Genomic DNA, 14,542 nt, shown 5'->3' on the forward strand with positions numbered 1-14,542 from the left:
GTTGTATTCGAGGATCGATGGAGGAGCAGAGGAATGGACAAGTGCTGGAGGAGGGACCTGGAGGGAAGTGCTGAGGGCAGCCAAGGAGGAGAACCTCAGGCTAAGTGCAAGTACAGGTGACTCACAGGGGTGGGATGTTGAGCCACCAAGCAAGAGCCCACAGATCAGTGCAGTGGGAGGGTGGGGTGTTTGAATTTACTGGGAGGAAGGGCCTGGGGACATGTAAGATTCACAAGGGTCAGGCCACTGGTCACAGCAGTAGTGGGGTGATTAGCAGGGAAGGGAAAGAGGTAGAGTAGAGCATAGTTAGTTTTGAGCAGTTTCCAGAATTTAAGGAGGTTGTGCTCATATCTGAGGGGGCAGGGAGGCTGTTCCAGAGAGACCTTCCCCCCACTCTCTGCACTTTTGTACAATACACATGTTTTGCAAACACTGTGTAAACTGTTCAAACTGCCTTTATTAACACACACAAAAAAGAATTTGATGACAGACACACATCATTTGAATCTTGAACTCAACCTTTCAACAAGTTCAAGTTTGGGAAGGCAAACCTCTGTTGCAATGTTCTGTGGCACAGACTGGGCCATGGGAACAAAATCTGGAGCTATTCCATGCGTTTGAATAGGCCAGCACATTCAATGTCAGATCTTTTCCAAATATGAAATCTATTGGCTGGAAGATTAGCTTTGCCACCACTTTTTGCTTCTTTTGGTTAACACCTTCTTATAAAGGAGATTCCCGAATGTCCTTGCTGCTTTTGATTGTTCTCTGCCAACATTCTTGTAATGTGCAAGTACTGCCAGTATTGTTCTGGCCTCGATACCCTCTATGGCAAAATGCAAACTTTTAGGCCTGTACTTAGGCACATATTATGGAACAACTCCAAATCTCCAGTGTGGCAGAATTCGGTGAGTCCCCTCATGTCTCTTGAAAGTGTTTTGTCATACACAATCTTATTGAGTGCTATGTGAGGGGGGAGCCTTGCACGAACCACCTTTTCTTACGCTCATGCTCCATGCTCAATGGTCCATGGGCACATTTGTGTAAATGTTAATTTCATTCCCTTGAGTGCTTGTTCGAACAATGGTACATCAATGAATTCAATTTTTCGAGCAGCACAGGTTTTTGAGCTCCACCAAAGATGGTTGCTGATAGAATGTGACCAATTTAAATTGTTTTCTTTTGTTTACCAGCAGTTCTAACTTTTTGGGAAATTAATTTTGCAACCTGCCATTCATCATACTGGTGCTGTATGTGTGGAACTGCTCTCGCGTGACCTTGGCTATTCCCACTCCTCTGGGTTGCAGAGGTTCAATGGACTTTAATGAACCCATATTTCCATTGCAACCAGAGATGTACATTAAAACACTTTCACGATGACTGAACTCACTATTTTTTTAGTTTCCATGTCTTGGAAGAGATAAGTGAAGTATTTAGCTGAAAAACCTGGATTGTCACACTGTCCATCACCTGCAAGCCTGAACCTTTTTCCATCAAAAGCATTGTTGAAAGATATTTGTTTGAGTGCCCATGCCTGGCTAATTGCTGGGAACAAGAATTTCTTCTGATATCGGTAGTATTTGGTTTTTGCAAGGAACTCAAGTGTACAGAAACTTGAAGGTTTACTGAACGTTGATCCGCTAAACAGTAAAGCAGACGAACAAAGTGCATTTCCAGCAGGCACTTTTCCAAATATAGGTTAAGAAATCCATGTAAATGTGTTAATTTTGGGTACACAGCTACCCTTCCTCTTCAGGTTTGTGCCTTTAACTATATGCGTAAAGTTCACCAATCGCTCCCCACAAATCCTCCTATGTAATTTATGAGCACATCTTGGGCCTCATTATAACATTGCCGGTCCGGTAACAACAGTGCCGGTAGGCTTACCGGCACTGTTGTTACCGGACCGGCAAAGTACAAGTTTGCGGCCTGGATACCCTCCCGCCAACCAAGTCTGACCTGGCGGGCAGAACGGCACCCGCCCGCAGACTTCGGCGGATGCACCGGCACTGTTGCACACACTGCCGGTGTATCCATCCTCCCCATTCCCATTGAGTCCTATGGGACTCAAATTTGAATTGGGAGTTACTTTTTCCGGCTCCTGGCTTCAGGGACCGCCGGGGCTGTAATGCCCCGGTGATTCCCGATTGCCAGGCACCGGAAAAAAAGCATAACTCCGGCGGCAGCCTGCCGTTTTTACCGACACGGCTACTGCCGGAGTCATAATGAGGCCCCTTATCATTTTCATAATCTGAGTGAGGCAGCAGTCAAATACAATGTAGTTTGGTTCCCGTAACAGCCAATCGTGCTGCAGTACAGTGGCTTGCGATTCCATGGTGGAGGATAAATCCTCAACATTTGGAAGATTGAAGTCCAGATCACGAGAACAATCATCGATCACTTGTAAAAATGCTTGACTTATTTCTGTTTGTCACATTTCTGGATTTTCCAAATGTATTGGGGAAAGAGCGAACATTTTCTCTTCCGTGGATTGTAATTTTTTCGCGGGTGTGGGTTGTGTGAACGGTTCTGCAAGCAATTCGGAAAAATCGTCTGTTATTTCTGTCTCTTGGGGGTGACGTTTGTGCTGTAACAATCATCCATGGTTACTTTCCATGGGTCACTGGTAACATGCCATTCAAACTCCGGACACTGGACATCTGCATTGCGGCTCTGAATCTTGACTGGACCATGCAGAGTTTCAAAAAGTAGCTTCTCCCAATTGACATTGGTTTGGCAAGCCACATCATTGGTTTGTGTTGTCTGCATCTTCATGCTCCTCTTCTTCCTAGGTCTCCAATGGATGAAAAGAAACATGCTTAATTTTTAGTACACATACATAATATATGAATTACACCCTCAAAATGTCAAATCAATAAAATGCTTCATAAACAACTTATTTAAAAACAAAGCATTTAGTTATTTACCCTTGTTTTCTGAATTTTCCTTGGAACATCCAATTCTGATTTGCCGACCACAGGACCAAGCAGAAAAACAACATTATGACTGACTCCATTCCCTGGACTCAATGGGAATGGGGAGGTCGGATGCACCGGCACCATTCGTGAATGGTGCCGGTGCATATGACATGGGATGCTCGCAGGTGCTGGTCCGCCTGCCAAGTCAGACCTGGTGGGCGAAAAGGCACCCGCGAGCAGCACTCGTAGTTTGCCAGTCCGGTAACAACGGTACCGGCAAGCTTACTGGTACCGTTGTTACTGGACCGGCAAACTTATAATGAGGCCCCATATTTAAATAGAAAATGTACATTAGTATTATAAATTAGACCACATCAAAAGCGATAAAGTAAGTTTATGTGCAAGTCACTCAGCCTCAAGATGTGGATGTTGGACGTGTTTGTCGTTTACTCCATGGTAACAGTATGTACTTTCATCAGTGCGGTCTACGTAAGCACAGAGATGGTAAACAACACATTTTACAAAATGACCTATTTGTAAACAATGCAATGTACGTTTTTCGAGAAGGCTCACATTGCACCGAATTATTGGTGTATCCCTAATAAGTCATCTATAGTTCTAATTGCATAAACTTTCATTGTGGCATTTGTTTCAACAAGAAATACATCAAGGTTATTGATCGAATGCTTTGGAATTTAATGACAGTATTGCAAATTATAAAAAACTATCATTATAATTCAATACATTCTATGTTGTCATACCTCATCCTCCGGACAGGTTGCAGTATTTATTTATTTTATTTATTGTGCATTTGTAAGGCGCTTATACATCAAGTGAATTGTGTTTCAAAGCGTCCACAGGGCAATAGGGAGGGAACATGGGAATTAAAAGTATATAGAACAATGAAAGATAGAGGTGGACCAACTAGGCATCGTGAACATTCCAAACCTGCAAGTGCAGACAGACAGAGGGATGAGGGAGTGGGGGGTGAGCGTTAGGAGTACCACAGAGGGAAGTTCTAGGGAGTAAGCAGCTCCTGTTAAGTAATTTGGTAAGAGTGGTCAACCGCCAATAAATAAGTGCAGGCCTGTGGTGGCATAGGCCACGGGTGCCAAGGCAAGTGCTGGGAGTGGGCGGAGGCTGAGGGAGATTGGGAGTGGGAGGACAGGACCAAAGATGACCCATAAGGGCCCTGGTCACCGATCTCAGCAACTGTGGGGTTTAGTAGATGAGGGAGGAAGGGAAGGAGGAGGTGAAAAAGAAGGTCTTGAGGAGCTTCCGGAATTTAAGGAGATCAGGCTCCAGATGAAGAGGAAGGGGACGGCTGTTCCATGGGGGGAGCCTGTCGAGGAAAGAGGTCAGCCACAATGTTCTGTTTAGTGAGGGCGAGTATTTAGTGAGAGCCAGTTGTAGATAGCGTGGTCCCCGGCCGCAGACAGCCTTATGGATGATGCAGAGGGATTTGAATTTGATCCTTGCAGCAACCGTGAGCCAGTGGAGAGATTTTAGGGCTGGAGAGATGTCGTCCCTGGACTTGAGACCCAGGATAAGTCTTGCAGCCCTATTCTGGATTAGCTAGAGAAGAAGAGTGTAGATTAATGAGGAGGCTATTGCAGTAGTCTAGCCAGGAGAGAACCAGAGCTCTAGAGACAATGGGATTCTTGGGAAAGTGAGGAAAGGAAGGATTCCTTTGAGGAGGTGGAATGGAAAGTGGTGCTTCTTGGCAAGGTCCTGAATATGAAGGGGGAAGGAAAGAGAGGAGTCGAAGATGACTCCAAGGTTTCTGGCTTCAGATGAAGGAGAAGGGGGAGAGCCCATAGAAGATGGCCAGAGTGAGAGGAGGAAAGAGGGAGCAGGAGTCCCAATAGGAAGGATCTCAGTCTTGCTGGCATTGAGGCAGAGCTCATTGGAGGTACACCAGGACTGGATGGCAGATAAGCAGTCAGGAATTATGGAGGAAGTAAGGAGAGGATCAGAGGGAAGTTTGAAGAATAGTTGTGTGTCATCTGCATAACACTGGAGGTTTGGGCAGAAGGTGGAAATGAGGTGTGCAAGCTGAGCAAGATAGGTGTTAAAGAGCCAGGGAGAAAGGTTGGAGCCCTGGGAGACGCTGCAGGTGGCGATAGAAGTGGGGGAGCAGAAAGAGCCCAGAATAACCTGGGATGGGCGGTCATTGTGGAAGGAGGTCAGCCAGTCCAGTGCCCGCTCCGAGATACCTAGGGTATCGTAGAGCCGTTTTATGAGGATAGAGTGGTTGACCGTGTCAAATGCAGAGGAGAGATCAAGTAGAATGAGAAGAGCTGGAGAGTTGGAGTCAAGAGATGCGAGCAGTTTCTCATGTGTGTTCAGAAGGGAAGTTTCAGTGGTGATGTTCGAAATCCAGATTGATGGTCGCATAGACAACCAACAAGTTCAGTTTGCTGGGTCAGTTGGGGGAAGACAAGCTTCTCCAAGAGCTTCCCAACGAAGGGGTACAATAATAGTATGTTGTAGAATGTGCAGCCTCCCCTTATATCAAGAAATTTTAATAATAAAGATGTAAAAACAAAATCGAAAACAGAATTTACACACAAAAGATGGTCAATATTTACATTGTAGCCTAAATGCAACTTAGAAAGATTACTGGGTAGGGATGCACTTGGTTGGATTTCCAATAATTTCACCAGCAATCCGTACTAATGAACTCACTCCTCTGCATACACCTCTCAAACTAACTCAACAGCACTTCAGCCTGCTCTCTTGCTCTTTTCCTGCTCAACCCTACTAACAACCCACCCTCTCTCTATGCATTACATATCCGCCTGATGCTGTGGACAACACACACACAAGTGGCAGTGTTGTGCGTTCAATTTGTTTTAAAAGCTAAAATTGTACGTAAATATAATCAATACTTTCTAAATTGAACTTAAACAAATATTTTTTTTGTTTATTTTCGCATCTGAAGGATTAGTATAAAAAGATTACTTGGAAAGGTGAGTGAAGTTGCTGTTGACTCTGGAATAGTGGTAGATGTACAATCTTGGCCCTTTCATTGTTGCATGTATTCATACCGTGTGAAATAGAAAATATACATTAGTGTTATAAATTAGATCCCATCAAGAGCGATAAAATACGTTTATGTGCAAGTCACTCAGCCACACCAGATGGATATTGGACGTGTCTGTGTTCTCCTCCATGGTAATGGTCTGTACTTCCATTAGTGCGGTCTACGTAAAGACAGAGATGGTAATCAACACATTTAGCAAAATGACATATATGTTAAAGACGCAATGTATGTTTTTCGAAAAGGCTCACATTGCACTGAACTATTAGTGTATCCCTAAACTAGGGATACACAAACTAATCTAAAGTTATAATTGTATAAACCACAGTACATTGTTCCATGAAGGCAATGTGTGGAATTAAATATCAATGGAAGTATTCCACAAAAACTCCAAATCGTTCATTATGTTACCTGTTCACAGACTATTTCAAGATCACCCATAAGGGCCCTGGTAACCAATATCGGCTACTGTGGGGTTTAGCAGAGGAGGGAGGAAGGGAAGGAGGAGGTGAAAAGCAAGGTCTTGAGGAGCTTCCGGACTTTAAGGAGATCCGGCTCAAGATGAAGAGGAAGGCTGTTCCATAGTGAGGAGCCTGCAGAGGAAAGAGATCAGCCACAATTTGCTGTTTAGCGAAGCGCTTGACATAAAGAGAGTTGGTGCTGGAGGAACATAAAGATCTGGAGGGCGAGTATTTAGTGAGAGCCAGTTGTAGATAGCGTGGTCCCCAGCCGCAGACAACCTTATGGATGATGCAGAGGGATTTGAATTTGATCCTTGCAGAGATTTTAGGGCTGGAGAGATGAGGTCCCTGGACTTGAGAACCAGGATAAGTCTTGCAGCTCTATTCTGGATTAGCTGGAGGGGTCGTAGAGAAGAAGAGTGTAGATTAAGGAAGAGGCTATTGCAGTAGTCTAGCCTGGATAGAACCAGAGCTCTAGAGACAATCAGGTTCTGGGAGAAAGTGAGGAAAGGAAGGATTCCTTTGAGGAGGTGGAATGGAAAGTGGTCCTTCTTGGCAAGGTCCTGAATATGAGGAAGAATGAAAGAGAGGAGTCGAAGATGGCTCCAAGGTTTCTGGCTTCAGATGAAGGAGAAGGGGGAAAGCCCATAGAAGATGGCCTGAGTGAGAGGAGGAAAGAGGGAGCAGAAGTCCCAAAAGGAAGGATCTCAGTCTTGCGGGCATTGAGGCAGAGCTCATTGGAGGTACACCAGGACTGGATGGCAGATAGGCAGTCAGGAATTATGGAGGAAGTAAGGAGAGGATCAGATTGAAGTTTGAAGAATAGTTGTGTGTCATCTGCATAACACTGGAGGTTTGGGCAGAAGGTGGAAATGAGGTGTGCAAGCTGAGCAAGATAGGTGTTAAAGAGCCAGGGAGAAAGGTTGGAGTCCTGGGGGATGGTGCAGGTGGCAATAGAAGTGGGGGAGCAGAAAGAGCCCAGAATAACCTGGGATGGGTGGTCATTGAGGAAGGAGGTCAGCCAGTCCAGTGCCCACTCCGAGATACCTAGGGTATGAAAACGGCTGGAGAGTTGGAGTCAAGAGATGCGAGCAGTTCCTCATGGGCGTTCAGAAGAGCAGTTTCAGTGCTTGAAATCTGAATGCTCGAAATCCAGATTGATGGTCGCGTTGGCAGCAAACATGTTTAGTTTGCTGGGTCAGTTGGGGGAATACCAGCTTCTCCAAGAGCTTCCCAAGAAAGGGGTACAATAATAGTATGTTGTAGAATTTCCAGCCTCCCCCTATATCAAGTAATTTTAATAATAAAGATGTAAAAACAAAATCGAAAACAGAATTTACACACAAAAGATGGTCAATATTTACATAGAAGCCTAAATGCAACTTAGACAGATTTCTGGATAGGGATGCACTTGGTTGGATTTCCAATAATTTCACCAACAATCCATACTAATGAACTCACAACTCTGCATACAACCCTCAAACTAACTCAACGGCACTACAGTCCGCTCTCTTGCTCTTTTCCCACTCAACCCTACTAACAACCCACCCTCCCTCTTTGCATTACAGATCCACCTGATGGCCTGGACAACACACAAGTGGCATCGTTGTGCGTTCAATTTGTTTCAAAAGGTAAAATTGGATGTAAATATAATCAATACTTTCTAAATTGAACTTAAACAAATCTATATTTTGTATTTTTGCATCTGAAGGATTAGTATAAAAAAATTACTTGGAAAGGTGAGTGAAGTTGCTGTTAGCTCTGGAATAGTGGTAGATGTACAATCTGGGCCCTTTAATTGTTGCATATATTCATACCAGTGTGCAATAGAAAATGTACATTAGTATTATAAGTTAGATCACATCAAGAGCGATAAACTAAGTTTATTTGCAAGTCTCTCAGCATCACCAGGTGGATGTTGGACGTGTCTGTGGTCTCCTCCATGGTAACAGTCTGTACTTCCATTAGTGCGGTCTCCGTAAAGACAGAGATGGTAATCAACACATATAGCAAAATGACATATTCTTAAAAGACGCAATGTATGTTTTTTGAGAAGGCTCACATTGCACTAAACTATTAGTGCATCCCTAAACTAGAGATACACAAACTAATCTTAAGTTATAATTGTATAAACCACAGTACATTGTTCCATGAAGGCAACGTGTGCAATGAAATATCAACGGAAGTATTCCACAAAAACTCCAAACCGTTAATTATGTTATCTGTTCACAGACTATTTCAATGTATTTAATGATAATTTGGAAAACATATTATATTGAAAAAATTTACAAAAAAGTCAAGTACATTCAGAAATTCTGCCTCAACTAAACTACTCACCTGTGTTAGCGTGTGCTGAAATTCAGTGGGAACTGCATTGGGAAGTATGATGGAGTCTGCGGCAACGCTTTTTAGTGAACTTTGACAGTTCATGCATATCTTCAGAGAAGTGCATGCTGCAGACATGGAATCAATTGGCCCTCATGTCAGCCAAGACATTGTTGGCTCTGCCTTTAATCTTGGACATTGGAAATCTGCTGTATATCCTTCGGAAAGACATGCAGGACTGTTTTTTCACTTTTGTCATGGCTGACATTGGGATATCTGAAAACAATGCATGAAGGCATTTTGGGATTTTCCTTATGATCTGTTAAAAAACAATTACAAAAAATTACTATAAAACAAATGTCACAGTTAGTACATCAAACATTGAATTGCATTGATAATAAAGGTACATTTAAAATAAATCCCACCTAAGGCAAACATGCATTGAAAACATGCACTATGAAATATTAAATCTGGGAGCAATACTCTGTAATGTTATATGATATATGTCAATTATAACGTGCCTGTACACACCTGTTTCTAGGTGCCACAAAACAAGGGAGGGAAGATAGGGGGAATACAAGACAAACGATCCTACTAGGCCTTGTGTAATTCGGATCATACAAGTGAGACAACGCAAAGTCCAGGGGGAAGTGCAAGGGAGAGGGGAGGGGGAAGTGTGACCAGGACACCATGGCTCTGAGTAAGTGCAGCCAAAGTAGAGCGGCTCTAGGTAAGTGCAAAGAGGCAGGGGGGCTATAGGGATTACAGTTAAAGCTCATAAGTGCACAATAGGCCCAGAGGCAGTGCAAGGAATACTGTTCATGGAGGAGCCTGGAACCCAGTGAGACTCTTAGGGTAGCAAAGCAACCAGTCGGCGCAGCAGACAGGTAAGTTAGCAAGGAAGCGGGAGAGATAAGGCAGAGAATAAATTGACGGTCTTGTGCTGCTTCAGGAACTTCTGGCGGTCCGGCTCAAGTCTGAGAGGTGCAGGGAGACAATTCCAGAGGGAGGCACCTGCAAAGGAGAGAGATCTACCCCCACTCTCAGGCTGGAGAAGCATCTGACCCTTTGCAAGTTTGATGTAGCTGAGCAAAGGGCTCTAGAAGGAAGGTATTTTGGAAGAGAGAGAGTTGGATGTAGTGCAGGCCCTGGCCCAAGGACGCCTTGTGGACAATGCAGAGGGTCTTGAACTTGATTATTGTAGTCACCGGGAGCCACTGGGGAGATTTCAGGGCTGGAGAGATATGGTGCCTGGGCTTGAGGCCAAGAATAAGTCTTGCAGTCCTGTTCTGGATTAGTTACAGGAGTCAAAGAGTAGATGCAGGCAGACAGACAACGAGGCTGTTGCAGTAGTCCATCCTGGAGAGAAACAAGGCTCTGGAGACAGTGAGCTTCTGGGAGAAAGTGAGAAAAGGTAGAATACTTCTGAGGAGAGAGTGGAGTCGAAGATGACACATAGGTTTTTTTCCTCATCGGAAGGCGGATGTAGAGGGCCCAGGGAGGGTGGGCAGAGTGAGAGACCGAAAGCGGGAGCATGGGTGACAATGAGAAGATTCTCAGTCTTACTGGTACTAATGCAGAAACCGTTTGAGGCGCACCAATCCTGAACCGCAGATAGACACTCAGGAATGAGATAGGGAGGAGAAGAGACTGAGGGGAGCCTGAAAGAGAGTTGAGTGTCATCCGTATAACACTGAAAGTTAGAAGAGAAGGTATAGATCAAGTGTGCCAGGTGCTAGTTACAGAGATAAAAGTACATAGGATGGTTGATAATGGTGTAGACTTTTGAATATATTAAATTGAGAATAAGGTGTACATTGAGTATAAAGCAATAGAAAGTGGCAGAGCATATAACATCGATACTGAAGAAAACAATAGTAAAAGTTGACTAACCGTTAGCTAGAAGAGGAGATGAGCTGATTCAGCAAACAAGGAAAAAAGTGGACAAATTGCGATATCGCAAGTCGATTTCAGAGATGTTCTCTTGGTAAATTCAACAGTGTTTATAAAGGCTTCCAGAAGTGGGTGTGTATGTGAATGTCTGGCATGTTCATTCACACCCACCAGGCCTCTATGATGAATTTGGACCTCCTCCAACCCGCCAGTGAAGGCCCCTTGTCAGCCCGCAGCCACAGGTTCAAATTGCCATCGATAGCGGAGGGGGGGGGGTGGATGGATGTAGATAACGCAAGCGCAATGGGACCAGAACACATTCAAAGGACACAGACATATGTTGATCGCAGGGACGGGCCTTCAAAGGAGAGTCTGGAGACACTGTGTCGGGCTGGTCACGTGGTCAATGGTCCCTGTGCCAAAGAGCCCTTTGAGGTGTACATGGTGTTTGGCACCTTGGGCCTTTCCATCCACCCAGCCCCTGTGACAGCAGACGGCCACAGGTGCGAACTGCCATTGATACAGGAGGGGAATGGATGTGGATGAGGCAAGCGCAATAGGCCCAGAACACAGTCAAAGGATACAGAGATATGTTGATTGCAGGGACAGGGTCTTCAAAGGGGAGTCCGCAGACAATGGGTCTGGGCTTAGGCTTGCCATGTGGTCAATCGGCCCCGTGCCAAAAAGTCCTTTGTGGTATACATGGTGTTCGGCAGCTGAGCCTTCCCATCCACCCAACCGCCTGGCAAGGGCGGTATAGCGTTCTTTCATCGATGGGTGAAATTTCGATGTGTTTTTTTCCCCCCGAATACATTTTACCAAAAAAACACATCGAAATATATAGGGGAGGTTAGAAAAGTGTAAAAAAAGGGGTGAGGGTGGTCGGAATAGGTAAAAAAAAAAAGAGGCTGGGTGCTTGGTGGTACCCGAAATATATAGGGGAGTTGGGAAAGTTTAAAGGGGTGGGGGTGGTCGGGAATAGGTTAAAAAAAGGTTAAAAAAAACAATAGAGGATGGGGGTTTAGGGGGCAAACCCCACCCAAAAATAAAAAGAAAACAATTTCGGTGAGTTTTTGTTGGTAAAAAATAGTATGAAAAAAAAACATTGAAATTTCACCCATCAATGAAATGACATAGAACCACAAGCGCATGGCCACAGGTGCAAACTGCCATTGATACCGGAGGGGGATGGATGTGGATGAGGCGGGCACATTAGGCCTGGAGCACAGTGAAAGTACACAGAGATATGTTGATAGCAGGGTCAGGGTTTTCAAAGGGGAGTCTGGAGACAGTGGGTCTTGGCAGGCCATGTGGTCAATGGTCCCCATGGCAAAGAGCCGTTGAGGTGTACATGGTGTTCGGCAGCTTGAGCCTTCCGACTCACCCAGCCCCATTGCGAGCATGCCACCTAAGGTGCGAACTGTCATCGATGGCAGAGGGGGAATGGATGGATGTGGATGAGGTGAGCGCATTAGGCCAGTAACCTTTTTGAAGCACACCAATCTTTCACGATCCTCTTAGATGTTTGTACGTGTTGTGGACTTACAAATAATTTTGAACAACTTTTCATATCGGCTCATTTTTTTATTTCGTTTTATTTAGTTTTGTAAAGTGGATAGCAATGACAAACTACAAGTTGTAGTCCTGCGATACAGTTACTGTCAGCATAAATCTGCTGTTTTGTCCGCAGTCACTGGGGAATTTCTCACAGGCAGGTATCACTCATCGAACGCAGAATCCCAATCTTCCATGAATTCACCATGTAATCTCACAATAGGTCACAAGCCTGTACCACCTCTGCAAGAGATACAGAACTAGTTTATTTAAATGAACCAATAATTGCATGCATTATGTTTGAAATACATTTTTAAATGTTAGGCATTGTGATGCTTTAAAAAGTAACTTTTCGTCGAAAGTAGTGACAGTTTTGGGATATCAAGTGGGGATCAATTGAAAATGTGAATGCCTATTTGATCAAAAACAGTTTTGTAGATGGGTGGAATATTGTTTTCAACTTCCAAGTGAAAGAAAGGTAATTGTTTGGACATTGATTCTAAAGATTAATATTAGGGTTTGAGATTAGAAAAGAAATGTATTCAATTCACAGAAAAATGTTTTCGTCAATGACCCAAAGAAGTTACAGTGATATAGGGGAACAACAGGCAATGTTAGCCACCTCGGTTGTCAAACACACAACATATATTGAATTAACTTACTCATTACTTGGATTACGTGGGCGAACTGTAGATCAAAGTTCGTGCATAAGGACCATCAGCATTCGCAACACAGATCTTGTAAAGCAAGCTGCCCTGAAGTCATGCAGCTCTGTAACACATAGCAGTGGTGTATCTCTTCGGCAATGTAGGCCAAGCAGATAGAGTTTTCTCTGCAACAGCAGTTCTCCTGAATATTCTTGCTCGTATATGTAGGGCTGAATAGTGGCCATAGGGACTGAATATTGAAGAAGTACAGAATCAACAGTGAGATAAATGGAAATGTTTTTGTTTGTATACAATAACGGTTATTGTACGTTTTTACTGTATACAAAAGTCTGACCCCACCAAAACATCTAAAACAAACACCACGAAAAGTTTGGACTACCAAAAGTCCGACCTTTTTGTGGTGTGTGTTTAGTTGTCTCGGTGGGATCGGACTTGGGACTGGGGGGTTGTCCCCCCAACACCCCGTTCACTACAGTGAGCGGGGGTTGCAAGGGACAACGCCCAGCCCCCTGCGAAAATAAAAAATGGGGGCTGCAGTGGTGTCCCCTGCAATACCCCGTTCACTATGCTATACTGTATAGTGAGCGGGGTATGGCGGGGGACACCCCCGCAGCACACCCGAGGAAAAAACAAAGAAAAAAAAAACTGGGGCTGCGGGGGTGTCCATAACTGCCTTCTTCTTTACAGTATAGTAGCGGGGGCTGTGGGGGAAACCCCAGCAGCTTTGGAAATAACTAAAAAAAAAGCAAAAAGAAAAGGACCCTGCGGCACCGTTTCCCGATCACGGAAGTGAAAGGGAACTGGCGCCGCAGGGAGACAGCATGAAGGAAAGGTAACTAGGGTTTGGGTATGTTGGAGGTGTGGGTGGGGGTGTGGGTTTGTAGGGGTTTTAATGCGTGTTCGCATAGGAAATGTGCAAACCTTTTGTGATTCGCACATTTCTCATGCAAACTTTTCCGTCGCTGACTTTTCCGTGGCAGAAAAATCACGCAGATCCCAATAACGAAATGAGGTTTCACATTAAAATTCAACATTAACGAAAAACAAGCGAAAAAACAGCCATGTTAGAAAAAACAATCTTGCAAACACAAGGGTAAGAGGGACAAACTTTAAAAGTTTGCAAGGAGACATGTAAAGAAAATGCCATGTTAAAGTCGAATTTAAATATGGTTTGATAAAGACATTTGTACATAATGTAGGAAATCGTCAAATAAAAAGTGACTAATGAGTTCATTAATTATCGCCAGCAAAAGTACCTGTTCACAGTGTGTCGTAGTTGGCAGATAGCTGAACAGAGCAGAAACAAGGGAGGGGGACTCAAAAAGAAATACACTGACGCGAAGGAAAAAGAAAGTCATACGTTATGTGATCAGAAATGGTTTATGTTTGTCTAGGAAAGAGGCGTCTTGGCATTTTCATGGAGACACCTCAATAGATTGCGCACAGAGGACGTTCACATGAGGCTTGCATTGGTGTGATTGGGGGCGTAAGCGTCTAGTGATGTTAGCTTTAGGGATGTGTGATCTGTATTACTGCCACGAGGGCATTTGAACTTAGTAGCGATAGATCAAAGGATATGATTTCCACAAGATGGCAGTGCCCAGGCAGGCGTTTTCGCTTGTATAAAAGTGAGGAAAACTTAGGCTTTTTAAGATGGGTCGATGTATGATCAAAAATACA

The 14,542-nt window shown here is 44.2% G+C and overlaps 1 long non-coding RNA gene across 3 annotated transcripts in view; it reads right to left on the reverse strand.

Annotated features, from left to right (window-relative positions):
- Positions 1 to 439: 439 nt before the first annotated feature.
- Positions 440 to 14,542, reverse strand: part of LOC138513358 (uncharacterized) — a 455,407-nt gene continuing 441,304 nt past the window's right edge. For 2 of the 3 annotated variants that reach the window (XR_011281748.1, XR_011281747.1), the window contains one exon: positions 12,222 to 12,437. This is a non-coding gene — a long non-coding RNA (uncharacterized lncRNA). Of the gene's footprint in view, positions 2,795 to 12,221; positions 12,438 to 14,542 lie in introns of those variants that run through there. The other variant, XR_011281749.1, reaches the window with a different exon arrangement.

This window comes from Ambystoma mexicanum, chromosome 12 (genome assembly GCF_040938575.1).
Source record: "Ambystoma mexicanum isolate Mex_15411 chromosome 12, UKY_AmexF1_1, whole genome shotgun sequence".
Classification (NCBI taxonomy): domain Eukaryota; kingdom Metazoa; phylum Chordata; class Amphibia; order Caudata; family Ambystomatidae; genus Ambystoma; species Ambystoma mexicanum.